Below are 12220 nucleotides of genomic sequence, written 5' to 3'. Positions count from 1 at the left end.
TAAAAGCAATGTCAATGGAGGCTATATGTAGTCTTTTCACATTCTTGACCTTTGATCTTTGTGACTGTGCAGTCTGATGCTGATTGTGTCTGATCTGTATAATGAGTAAAGGTATTTTTAATTTATTTTTTATTGTTGTCTGTTTGTCTATTTTTGTATCTTTAAGTTATGTTATTTATTTGTTTCTATTGATTTTGTTTTCTGGTATGATTTATGTGTATTTTTCTTACTCTCTAAGAGCCACAAAACAACAACCTAAAACAAGTTGACTTTGAGGTATTTAACTCGGCAGGTCAGTTAAGAACAAATTCTTATTTACAACGATGGCCTACACCGGCCAAACCCAGACGACGCTGGGCCAATTGTGCGCCGCCCTATTGGACTCCCAATCACGGCCGGATGTGATACAGCCTGGATTCAAACCAGGGACTGTAGTAACGTCTCTGCGCCACTCGGGTCTAAAACACTGCATCTCAGCGCGAGTTGCGTCATTTATTTATCAATTTAGTTGATATGGCAAAGCGTTACTTTGGACAAAATCAAAACGCCAATATTCTTGTAATTATTTTTGCGTTAAAAAAAATCGTACATTACAGCTCAATTTCAGCAAATTATGAAATTGCCATTAGTCATGATTTCTCATAGCAAATCTTGCAATAAACTCGATGTATTGTTTTGAATAATTAATTAACAGCCCTAGTTGACATTAAAATGTGAAAATGCACATGTGAACGTATAGCGGTCTTTTTTCGGTCATGGTTGCTCATGGTCAGGTGATGCGGTAGCCCCTCCTGTGACGACAAAGTCAGTGTTGTCCCTTTGGGTGTATTGGAATCCCGCCAGTTACAAAAGCACATATGTAAAACTTATATCCAGTGGTGTAAAGTACTTAAGAAAGTATTTCATAAGTAGTTTTTTGGGGTATCTGTACTTTATTGCATTTTAAGAAAATAGTGGAATGGGCAAAGAAAACCCCTGTCTGCAAAGTAAAATAAAATGTAATCAACCACAGATTGCTATACGCGAAATTAATAGAAAATTGTCGTCCTAGAGACAGATTACCAATATCGCCTTCCACCTGGCTACGGACACAATTAAAAGGTTTAGACAACAGACTGAAATATTTTAATTGGCTTGTTTTACACAGACGTCTTCCGGTCCGATCAACATTATATGATCATAATTTGACCCTGAATAAATTTTGTCCGAGGGACAATTGTTTCGCAATTGAAACAATTCCCCATGTTTTATGGGAATGTTCTTTTGACAAATTAGTTTGGAGAAAAGTGTAACTATTTTTTGAGATAAAAAAAAAAAACATTGATTATGAAGGGGTAGCCAAACTTGAACAAAAAAATGTGGAAAGGGTGCAATTATTAGCATTAGTGACTCTGGTGTCCCTTATCAAGACCAAACTTTGGGAGGCCAAATGTGGTGCGGTCAATAACACCCTCAAGTGGTCACCAACGGGATTAGTTCAATTTATAAAACAGGACATTTGGAAAAGAATACAATTTGAAATAGATAAGTGGGGCATTGTATCAGTAAAACAGAAATGGAAAGGGATTTACCCTTCATTGTAAACGTTTTTAGAACCAATTGAAATGTAGGCTAAGCCTTTGTACATATTGGATATACACTGAGGTTTATTCAGAGTTCACTTTGGTATATGTATATGTTTGTATTTATATAATTATTTGTATTGTTTTTTGGGAGATTGTTAGAGGCATGTTAAACTTGAATGTAATAATACTGGTCAGGTTCTGCAGAACAACACTTTGTTGAGGAGTTTTGCTATTGTTATATTGTTACACTACTTTTTGATACTGTTTTTATGAATCCATGTTATGTACAACGTAATGCACTGATTTTGTAATTGTATTTGAATGTGAAATGAAAATAAAATTTATTTTTCAAAAAAAATTAATCTGTACTTTACTATTTATATATTTTTGACAACTTACTTTTACTTCACTACATTCGTAACGAAAATGTGGTACCTTTTACAGAATACATTTTTCCTGACACCCAAAAGTAATGAGTGTTGGAGTGTGCCCCTGGCTATCCGTAAATAAAAAATAGAAAATGATGCCGTCAGGTTTGCTTAATATAAGGAACTTTTACTTTAGATACGTAAGTATATTTTAGCAATTACATTTACTTTTGATACTTTAGTTCATTTAAAACCAAATACTTTTAGACTTTTTCTCGAGTAGTATTTTACTGGGTGACGTTCACTTTTACTTGACTAATTGTCTATTAAGGTATCTTTCCTATAACTTAAGTATGACAACTGGGTACTTTTTCCACCACTGCTTATATCACATGTGAAATGTTGGGAAACCACGTGTCACGTGTCTGACTCATGTAAAAATGTTATGTAAATGTGAAATCATGTGAAACTATGGTTTTATTTTTTACATTTGACATTTTTCACGTGTTTTTTGTTTTGTTGTAAGGGTGTGGATGCTGGTAGCGTGTAGCATCAGTGTTCATCAGTGTTCAACTTGTTTGTCTCTGCGTCAAATGTAGCAGAACCCTACGTCGCCCATCTCTGCTGGTCATTCGGCGATGACAACGACACCGATCACTCTTAAAAACTTGCCAGTCAGTCAATGGTGAGTATGTACAGACCGTATGTCAATGTGTTAGATATAATTCAATGTAAATACATGTGTAAGGGAGGGATGTTCAAACTAAATGTTAAAGTGTGTTGAGAATGTTCAAATCAAATGTTTCATACAAAAAAAAAATGTTTTATCAAATGAGTAAAGATACAAATGTGTCATAAATAGGGCAAAAGCACATGTCACAATTCTTGTTAACAGGATTGTACAGCACATTATATTTAATGGGTCCTGATATAAACTGCTCTCATCTGTCACGTCCTGACCTTAGAGATCCTTTTTATGTCTCTGTTCTGGTTGGTCAGGGCGTGAGTTGGAGTGGGCATTCTATGTCTGGTGTTCTATGTTGTCCTTGTTTTGTATTTCTGTGTGTTTGGCCTGATATGGTTCTCAATCAGAGGCAGCTGTCTATCATTGTCTCTGATTGAGAATCATATTTAGGTAGCCTGTTCCCACCTGTGTTTGTGGGATGGTTGTTTCCGGTTTAGTGTTTGTGTCACCTTTCAGGACTGTTCGTTTGTCGTGTTTGTTGTTTTTGTTTAGTGTTGCGTATTTAATTAAAGAATATGAACACTTACCACGCTGCACCTTGGTCCTCTTCTTCTCCTCCAGACGACAAGCGTTACAGTGCATGGTTATCTCTGTGACGCTGGCCGTCTACTGCTGCAAGGTGGTCAACAGCTGCAACAGAGATGCTGGCCCATGTTGGCTGGATGTCCTTTGGGTGGTGGACCATTCTTGATACACATGGGAAAATGTTGAGCGTGAAAAACCCAGCAGCGAGCAGTGTGTCAAGAAGCAGTGCGCCTTGGCAGTGTCGTGCTTTTGGAGGACGCATGGCTCTCGACCTTCGCCTCTCTCGTGTCTGTACTGGAGTTACAGCGATGGGACAAGACTAACTACCAATTGGATATCACAAAATTGGGGAGAAAAAGGGGGGAAAAGTACAGCAATTAAAAAAATATATAATAATAATCCAAAGCAGATCAGGAAAACCTGGCCTTTTTGCTTTTATTGACCTATTGACCTTGGAGATGGCATCTTTTCCACCAGATGTAACACTGCTCTGGTTGACCTCAAGATGGCCGAGACTAGCTCTCAGTGATGCAGAACTGCTTTGATATGTAAACATTTTGATTGAATCAAGAGTTGTGTCTGATCTTTGAAGATCTTTTCTGAGATGCAATGCCTTTGGAGGTAGCCGCCCTACCATCTAGACATAACTGGAGAGGTTCACTCAAGAGAACCTTGGAGACGTTCAAACATGTTTTCACATGTTGTTGGGGACCTTGACAAGGAGATGTCCTTCAGCTGAGACAGAAAACAGAACCTACAAACCGATGACCTCAGTGGAGGCTGCTGAGAAGAGGCTCATAATAATGGCTGGAATGGAGTAGATGGAATGGTATCAACCACATGTTTAATGTGTTTGATAGCATTCCATTGACTCCGTTCCAGCCATTATTATGAGCCGTCCTCCCCTCAGAAGCCTCCACTGGTTGAACTCCACGTACACATCAGATAATTTCCTACTGTGGAGAAGCAAGGTACATTTCTTGGCACCAGAGCTCAAACGCTTGCCACTTATACGCATACAGCCCTCTCGTGGAGGGCACCCTTGCAGACTGAATGGTAGCAATAACATTCAGAGGTAAACCTCAAGCCATCAGATTGGCCCTCTTAGGGGCCAGGCCCATAGGAACCAAATCTCTGGCCTCACTTAACAAACCTGCCTGTGCGCCTTGGACAACAGGACCCTGCGCAACGGGAGTTGCCACTGGTCCCCGCCTAAAATTCGAATGATCTTTGCGAACCAAGGCTGCAGGGGCCAACGAGGAGCCACCTTCTCCAACGTGGGCTGAACCAGAACCACTGATGGGAATCCGGAAAGGAGGGTCCAAGACCACTGGTGTGCCACAGCGTCCGTTCCCAACGGGACACTCGGGTCCCTCATTGAGAAAAATAGATGATGCTAGGCTTTTATCTCGCGATGCACGTCGGCCCTGCCGAAAATGCACCATACCTGGGAGTCCACTCAAGGGCATAGCCTCCACTCCTGAAAGAGAGGGCACCACCTGAATAAAAGATCTACACCTGAGTTGAGGCAAGCGGGGACATGCGCCGCCCGAACGGAGCGAGCCAAAGTTAGGAAGGAGAGAGACAAGAGTTTTTTTATTTTTTTTATTTTATCCCCTTTTCTCCCCAATTTCCGTGGTATCCAATCGCTAGTAATTACTATCTTGTCTCATTGCTATGACTCCCGTACGGGCTCGGGAGAGACGAAGGTCGAAAGTCATGCGTCCTCCGAAGCACAACCCAACCAAGCCGCACTGCTTCTTTAACACAGCTTGCCTCCAACCCGGAAGCCAGCCGCACCAATGTGTCGGAGGAAAGACCGTGCACCTGGCCCCCTTGGTTAGCGCGCACTGCGCCCAGCCCGCCACAGGAGTCGATGGAGCGCGGCCAAACCCTCCCTAACCCGGACGACGCTAGCCCAATTGTGCGTCGCCCCACGGACCTCCCGGTCGCGGCCGGCTGCGACAGAGCCTGGGGGCGAACCCAGAGACTCTGGTGGCAGAGACAAGAGTTTTAACGGTTCTGACCAAGACAAGCCAGCCTGACAAAAGCATAGGGAAGCGGCTGAGCGCCCGATACACCATTAGGGGTTCCGGGTAATTGATATGCAGTGCTCTTTGTACCTATGTCCATACCCTCCAAATGGAGTTGCCTTCGTAGAGCGCACCCCTACCCTCGGAGGGATGTATCTGTCATGATCACCTTGTGGGATACAACTCAGCCCATTGGAGCCCCCTGACAATAGCAGAGGGTCCCATCACAGGGCCATGGCCCATAGACCTGACGGGGACATCCAAAGCGACCCGACTTAGGCAGTTTCCCTTCTTTTACTTTTAGATTAGTGTGTATTGTTAGATATTACTGCACTGTTGGAGCTAGGAACACAAGCGTGTTGCTACACCTGCAATAACATCTGCTAAATATGTGTATGCGACCAATACAATTGGATTTGATGTTCACCTGTAAACAAAAAAAAGTACAATAGACTGGTATGTGTTTTGTTACACTCAGAGTCATTGATGGGGCCTTGAGATGAGCTGTTGGCAAAGGTGTGAAAAAGTTGAGTGGGCTTTTGACCTGTAGACAGTCTAGTTTATTGTTGTCTTCAGTAGACAAGTACTGTCAACAATAGAATGAATAGTGCACTAACAGCACCTCTCCATCATGCCAAAGAACTGACTGCAAGGGTGTGATAAGTTTGAGAAGCACTGAGCTTGTAGACAGTTAAGTGTATTGGTGATTTAGTTTTTTTCCCTCAAGAGGGTATTGTACTTTTACAAATAGCTTTAGCTGTCCTGGCTTGTTTCTGAGTCAGATGATGTTGAGCTTCAGCTTATTCCAGGCTGAAAGCTTCCATCCAATGGGTCTACAGGCTCTGTATTACTAAAGCGGGTGTCAAGATCAAATCAAACTTTATTTGTCACGTGCCGAATACAACACGTGTAGTAGACCTTACCGTGAAATGCTTACTTACAAGCCCTTGACCAACGGGGAAGTTCAAAATAAGATTTAAGAAATAATTTCCAAATAAACTAAAGTAAAAAATAATAAAAAGTAACACAATAACAATAACAAGGATATATACAGGGGGTACCGGTACCGAGTCAATGTGCGGGGGTACAGGTTAGTCGAGGTCATTTGTACATGTAGGAAGGGGTGAAGTTTCTTATGAATAGATAATAAACAGCGAGTAGCAGCAGTGTAAAAAAACAAATGGAGGGGGGGGGGGTCTATGACTTGGGTGACTGGAGTCTTTGACAATTATTTGGGCTTTCCTCTGACACCGCCTAGTGTATAGGTCCTGGATGGCAGGAAGCTTGGCCCCAGTGATGTACTGGGCCGTAGGCACTACCCTCTGTAGCGCCTTATGGTCAGAAGCCGAGCAGTTACCATACCAGGCGGTGATGCAACTGGTCAAGATGCTCTCAATGGTGCAGCTGTATAACTGTTTGAGGATCTGGGGACCCATGCCAAATATTTTCAGTCTCCAGAGGGGGAAAAGGTGTTGTCGTGCCCGCTTGACGATTGTCTTGGTGTGTTTGGACCATGATAGTTTGTTAGTGATGTGGACACCAAGGAACTTGAAACTCTCGACCCAGCGAGCAGCAGCAGCAGCAGGATTAGTCTGTAGGACATACACTAATCAGTGATTTGCCAACATTTTACGACTTTGTTCCCATCAATACACAATCAAACAAGGTATTTTTGTAATGCAGCTACTCTTCCTGGGGTTCAAACATGTTAAAGCACTTACATCACATATAAATCAAAAGATAAAACAGTACATCATATAACATTACTACACTACTACAGTTGAAGTCGGAGGTTTACATACACTTAGGTTGGAGTCATTAAAACTTGAGGGAACATCACGAGGGAAGAAAATGATGTGGATATATTGAAGCAACATCTCAAGACATCAGTCAGGAAGTTAAAACTTGGTCGCAAATGGGTCTTCCAAATGGACAATGACCCCAAGCATACTTCCAAAGTTGTGGCAAAATGGCTTCAGGACAACAAAGTCAAGGTATTGGAGTGACCATCACAATGCCCTGACCTCAATCCCATAGAAAATTTGTGTGCAGAACTGAAAAAGCGTGTGTGAGCAAGAAGGCCTACAAACCTGACTCAGTTACACCAGCTCTGTGCATGCAACCCACCAGCTCAATGTGCATGCAACCCACCAGCTCAATGTGCATGCAACCCACCAGCTCTGGGCATGCAACCCACCAGCTCTGTGCATGCAACCCACCAGCTCTGTGCATGCAACCCACCAGCTCTGTGCATGCAACCCACCAGCTCTGTGCATGCAACCCACCAGCTCTGTGCATGCAACCCACCAGCTCAATATGCATGCAACCCACCTTTCCACAAGCCTGAACATTTTTTTTTTCCTTTTCTTATTTTTTGTTACAGTAGCATGGCACCATGACATCCACAGACACATACCTTGTCATACAAAGCCCCTTTTACATAAAACCTCTTGTTTCACCAAGATCTAAAAACCCAGGCATCCTAAACATTTTTGCCCCAAATACAGTATGCCAGTCTAAAACCCAGACATGTTTACAAAGCACGTTTCAACCTTTTTAACCTTTTTTTAAAACTATGCAAGTCAGTTAAGAACAAATTCTTATTTTCAATGACGGCCTAATAACAGTGCGTTAACTACCATGTTAACCCACTGACAGATTTTTACCTTATCAGCTCAGGGATTCGATCTTGCGAACTTTCGGTTACAAATCCAAAGCTCTAACAACTAGGCTACATGCATGCCTCCAGCTGTGGTGCATGGAATCCCTATTCTTATACCCCCAGTAGGATGGGTTCAGGATAAAATACACTTAAGCAGTCTATAATGGCACAATTTCACAAGAGGAACCAAACCGTGTGTTTGAAAGATACCGGAACCAACACAAACTAGCCTTGTTAGTTCTTGGTTGTTTTTCCATTTGCCGTGGAACTGGAAACAGGATTAGGGTTAATTTGCTTGGGGAAAAACTGTGACTATTTTAAGACGGCAACATTCGACAGCGATATTGTTGTGATCTTCGGTGACTGGCATTAAGTATGGAGAAGGGAGATGTGCTGGTAAGAGTCCGCCGGGCAATTTGTGCCATCTTTTTTTTCATTGGTGGGCAGCACCATGGAGACTGAACAGACTATAGACGAGAAGAAGAAATACACAACATATAATCATGCGAGAAAAAGGGGTCGCTTCAGCCGGTTTGAAAGAGAAGCTCCATCTGTCTTCATGAATTGTTCAAAACGTATTTTGAAAGAGAACAGCTGTAACCGTTGCTTTGCAATAAGGGTCAGTCATGCAATACGGTATTACCCTGCTGGATGCTGGTGTGATAGTACAATGTATATGTTTAGCAAGCTAACTACATCATGTTTACCTGTGTTTTGGTTCGATCCAGTACATACCTAGGCCTAACGTTACATCATACATGACATACTGCATGAGTAATATTACAGACTGCACCTTTTGCAGTCTGTAATAGCTAGCCATCCTCATTCAATACTACAAGAGTACTTTAGCTGACCATTGTTATCAGAAACACTTCCTGACCTAGTCAGGTGATAATTAATCAACTATGTTTTCTCCACCATGGTGAGTTGATGTGTGTCCCTTCATTGACTGGAGTGGCCAGTTTACATTCTTTTGATTCCCTGGGTCCAGAATGTCTGATCAGGAGAGGCCATCTGGACAGTCACTGTGATTGCTCTCAGGAACTCTGTGGGGGTGGGGGTGGGGGTGGGGGGGGGGTAAAGTACTAACAGCAGACAAAATACTATTACAATATCATGAAGCTATAGAAACGATCTGTAATATATGCGTTTTAGATCTATCACGTTGCCTAACCGCAGGCGACCACCCACTATCTGGACCCCTGTTGCACAATTTTCAGACCCACAATGGATCGATAACTTCTGCATGTCGGCAGAGACTTTCCTGTTCCTCTGCAAAAGGGCTGAGTACTATTATGGGAGAGACATGATGTATTGTTCCGCCTTTCGGGCCCTCTCCGAAAGCGAATGCAGCATTTCAGCAGCCTGCAGTGCCACTTCCAGAGAGGATGGGAGCTAATGTAAACACAGTGTGTGATGGACTCCTGCAACACTTCAACAACTAGGAACATCAGAGTGGATTACACAGGATTGCTATTTATTGCTAAAACGAAGGTTGGTGCTCTCTGGTGTGTAGTTAGGCAACATAAAGAGAAAATGACCACAAGGCAAATGAACACAATATTTATTAACATATTTCCTCTTATCACTTTCTCTGTGATTTTCTCCCTCCTCTCACAGACACCCAGCTCCACCATCACCCTTTGGAGAACAAAACGCCTGGACCAACAACAGAACGACTAGCATTATCGATCAATCAATCAATTTTATTTTATATAGCCCTTCGTACATCAGATAATATCTCGAAGTGCTGTACAGAAACCCAGCCTAAAACCCCAAACAGCTAGAATGCAGGTGTAGAAGCACGGTGGCTAGGAAAAACTCCCTAGAAAGGCCAAAACCTAGGAAGAAACCTAGAGAGGAACCAGGCTATGAGGGGTGGCCAGTCCTCTTCTGGCTGTGCCGGGTGGAGATTATAACAGAACTATGCCAAGATGTTCAAAAATGTTCATAAGTGACAAGCATGGTCAAATAATAATCATGAATAATTTTCAGTTGGCTTTTCATAGCTGATCATTAAGAGTTGAAAAACAACAGGTCTGGGACAGGTGGCGGTTCCATAACCGCAGGCAGAAGAGTTGAAACTGGAATAGCAGCAAGGCCAGGCGGACTGGGGACAGCAAGGAGTCACCACGGCCGGTAGTCCCGACGTATGGTCCTAGGGCTCAGGTCCTCCGAGAGAAAGAGAGAAGGAGAAAATTAGAGAGAGCCAAGATTTTCAAAATGTTCATAAATGACAAGCATGGTCAAATAATAATCAGGAATAAATCTCAGTTGGCTTTTCATAGCCGATCATTAAGAGTTGAAAACAGCAGGTCTGGGACAGGTAGGGGTTTCGTAACCGCAGGCAGAAACAGTTGAAACTGGAATAGCAGCAAGGCCGGGCGGACTGGGGACAGCAAGGTGTCAGCATGCCCGGTAGTCCTGACGTATGGTCCTAGGGCTCAGGTTCTCAGAGAGAAAGAGAGAACGAGAGAATTAGAGAGAGCATACTTAAATTCACACAGGACACTGGATAAGACAGGAGAAGTACTCCAGGTATAACCAACTGACCCCAGCCCCCCGACACATAAACTACTGCAGCATAAATACTGGAGGCTGAGACAGGAGCGGTCAGGAGACACTGTGGCCCCATCCGAAGAAACCCCCGGACAGGGCCAAACAGGAAGGATATAACCCCACCCACTCTGCCAAAGCACAGCCCCCACACCACTAGAGGGATATCCTCAACCACCAACTTACAATCCTGAGACAAGGCCGAGTATAGCCCACAAAGGTCTCCACCACAGCACAACCAAGGGGGGGCGCCAACCCAGACAGGAAGATCACGTCAGTAACTCAACCCACTCAAGTGACGCACCCCTCCTAGGGACGGCATGAAAGAGCACCAGCAAGCCAGTGACTCAGCCCCAGTAACAGGGTTAGAGGCAGAGAATCCCAGTGGAGAGAGGGGAACCGGCCCTGGAGAGACAGCAAGGGCGGTTCGTTGCTCCAGAGCCTTTCCGTTCACCTTCACACTCCTGGGCCAGACTACACTCAATCATATGACCTACTGAAGAGATAAGTCTCCAGTAAAGACTTAAAGGTTGAGACCGAGTCTGCGTCTCTCACATGGGTAGGCAGACTGTTCCATAAAAATGGAGATCTATAGGAGATCTATAGGAGCATTACAAACCAAGCCTGGTCCTTTAGCTCAGTGGTGAGCCATGGGAATTAATACAGTACTGCTATACACTGTACCCTTGGAGATTAATACAGTACTACTATATAATGCCCCTATCACATGACTGTATCCTTGAAGATTAATACAGTACTGGTATATACTGCCCCTATCACATGTATTTATTTTATTTAACTAGGCAAGTCAGTTAAGAACAAATTCTTATTTACAATGACGGCCTACCAAAAGGCCTCCTGCGGGGACGGGGCTGGGATTTAAAAAAAATATATATATAGATATAGGACAAAGCGCACACCACGACAAGGGAGACACCACAACACTACATAAAGAGAGACCTAAGACAACATAGCATGGCAGCAACACATGACAACACAGCATGGTAGCAACACCACATGACAACACAGCATGGCAGCAACACAACATGACAACACAGGATGGCAGCAACACATGACAACACAGCATGGTAGCAACACATGACAACACAGCATGGTAGCAACACATGACAACACAGCATGGTAGCAACAACACATGACAACAACATGGTAGCAACACAACATGACAACAACCTGGTAGCAGTACAACGGTAAGGTAGAGACAACAATACATCACGACAAGCAGACACAACTGTCAGTAAAGTGTCCATTATTGAGCCGTTGAATGAAGAGATGGAGATAAAACTGTCCAGTTTGAGTGTTTTTTTGTGTGTGCTTTGGGGACCTTTATCAGAATGTGACTGGCAGAATGGGTGTTGTATGTGGAGGATGAGGGCTGCAGTAGATATCTCAGATAGGAGGGAGTGAAGCCTAAGAGGGTTTTATAAAAAAGCATCAACCAGTGGGTCTTGCGACGGGTAAACAGAGATGACCAGTTTACATAGGAGTATAGAGTTTAGTGATGTGTCCTATAAGAAGCATTGGTGCAAATCTGATGGCCGAATGGTGAAGAACATCTAGCCGCTCGAGAGCACCCTTACCTGTCTATCTAGAATTTACATCTCCCTAATCTAGCATGGGTAGGATGGTCATCTGAATCAGTGTTAGTTTGGCAGCTGGGGTGAAAGAGGAGCGATTACCATAAGAGGAAACCAAGTCTAGATTTAACTTTAGCCTGCAGCTTGGATATGTGCTGAGAGAAGGACATT

Source organism: Salvelinus fontinalis, chromosome 12, assembly GCF_029448725.1.
Source record: "Salvelinus fontinalis isolate EN_2023a chromosome 12, ASM2944872v1, whole genome shotgun sequence".
NCBI lineage: Eukaryota > Metazoa > Chordata > Actinopteri > Salmoniformes > Salmonidae > Salvelinus > Salvelinus fontinalis.
The sequence above is the reverse complement of the archived record's forward strand: the minus strand, read 5'-3'. Positions refer to the sequence as shown.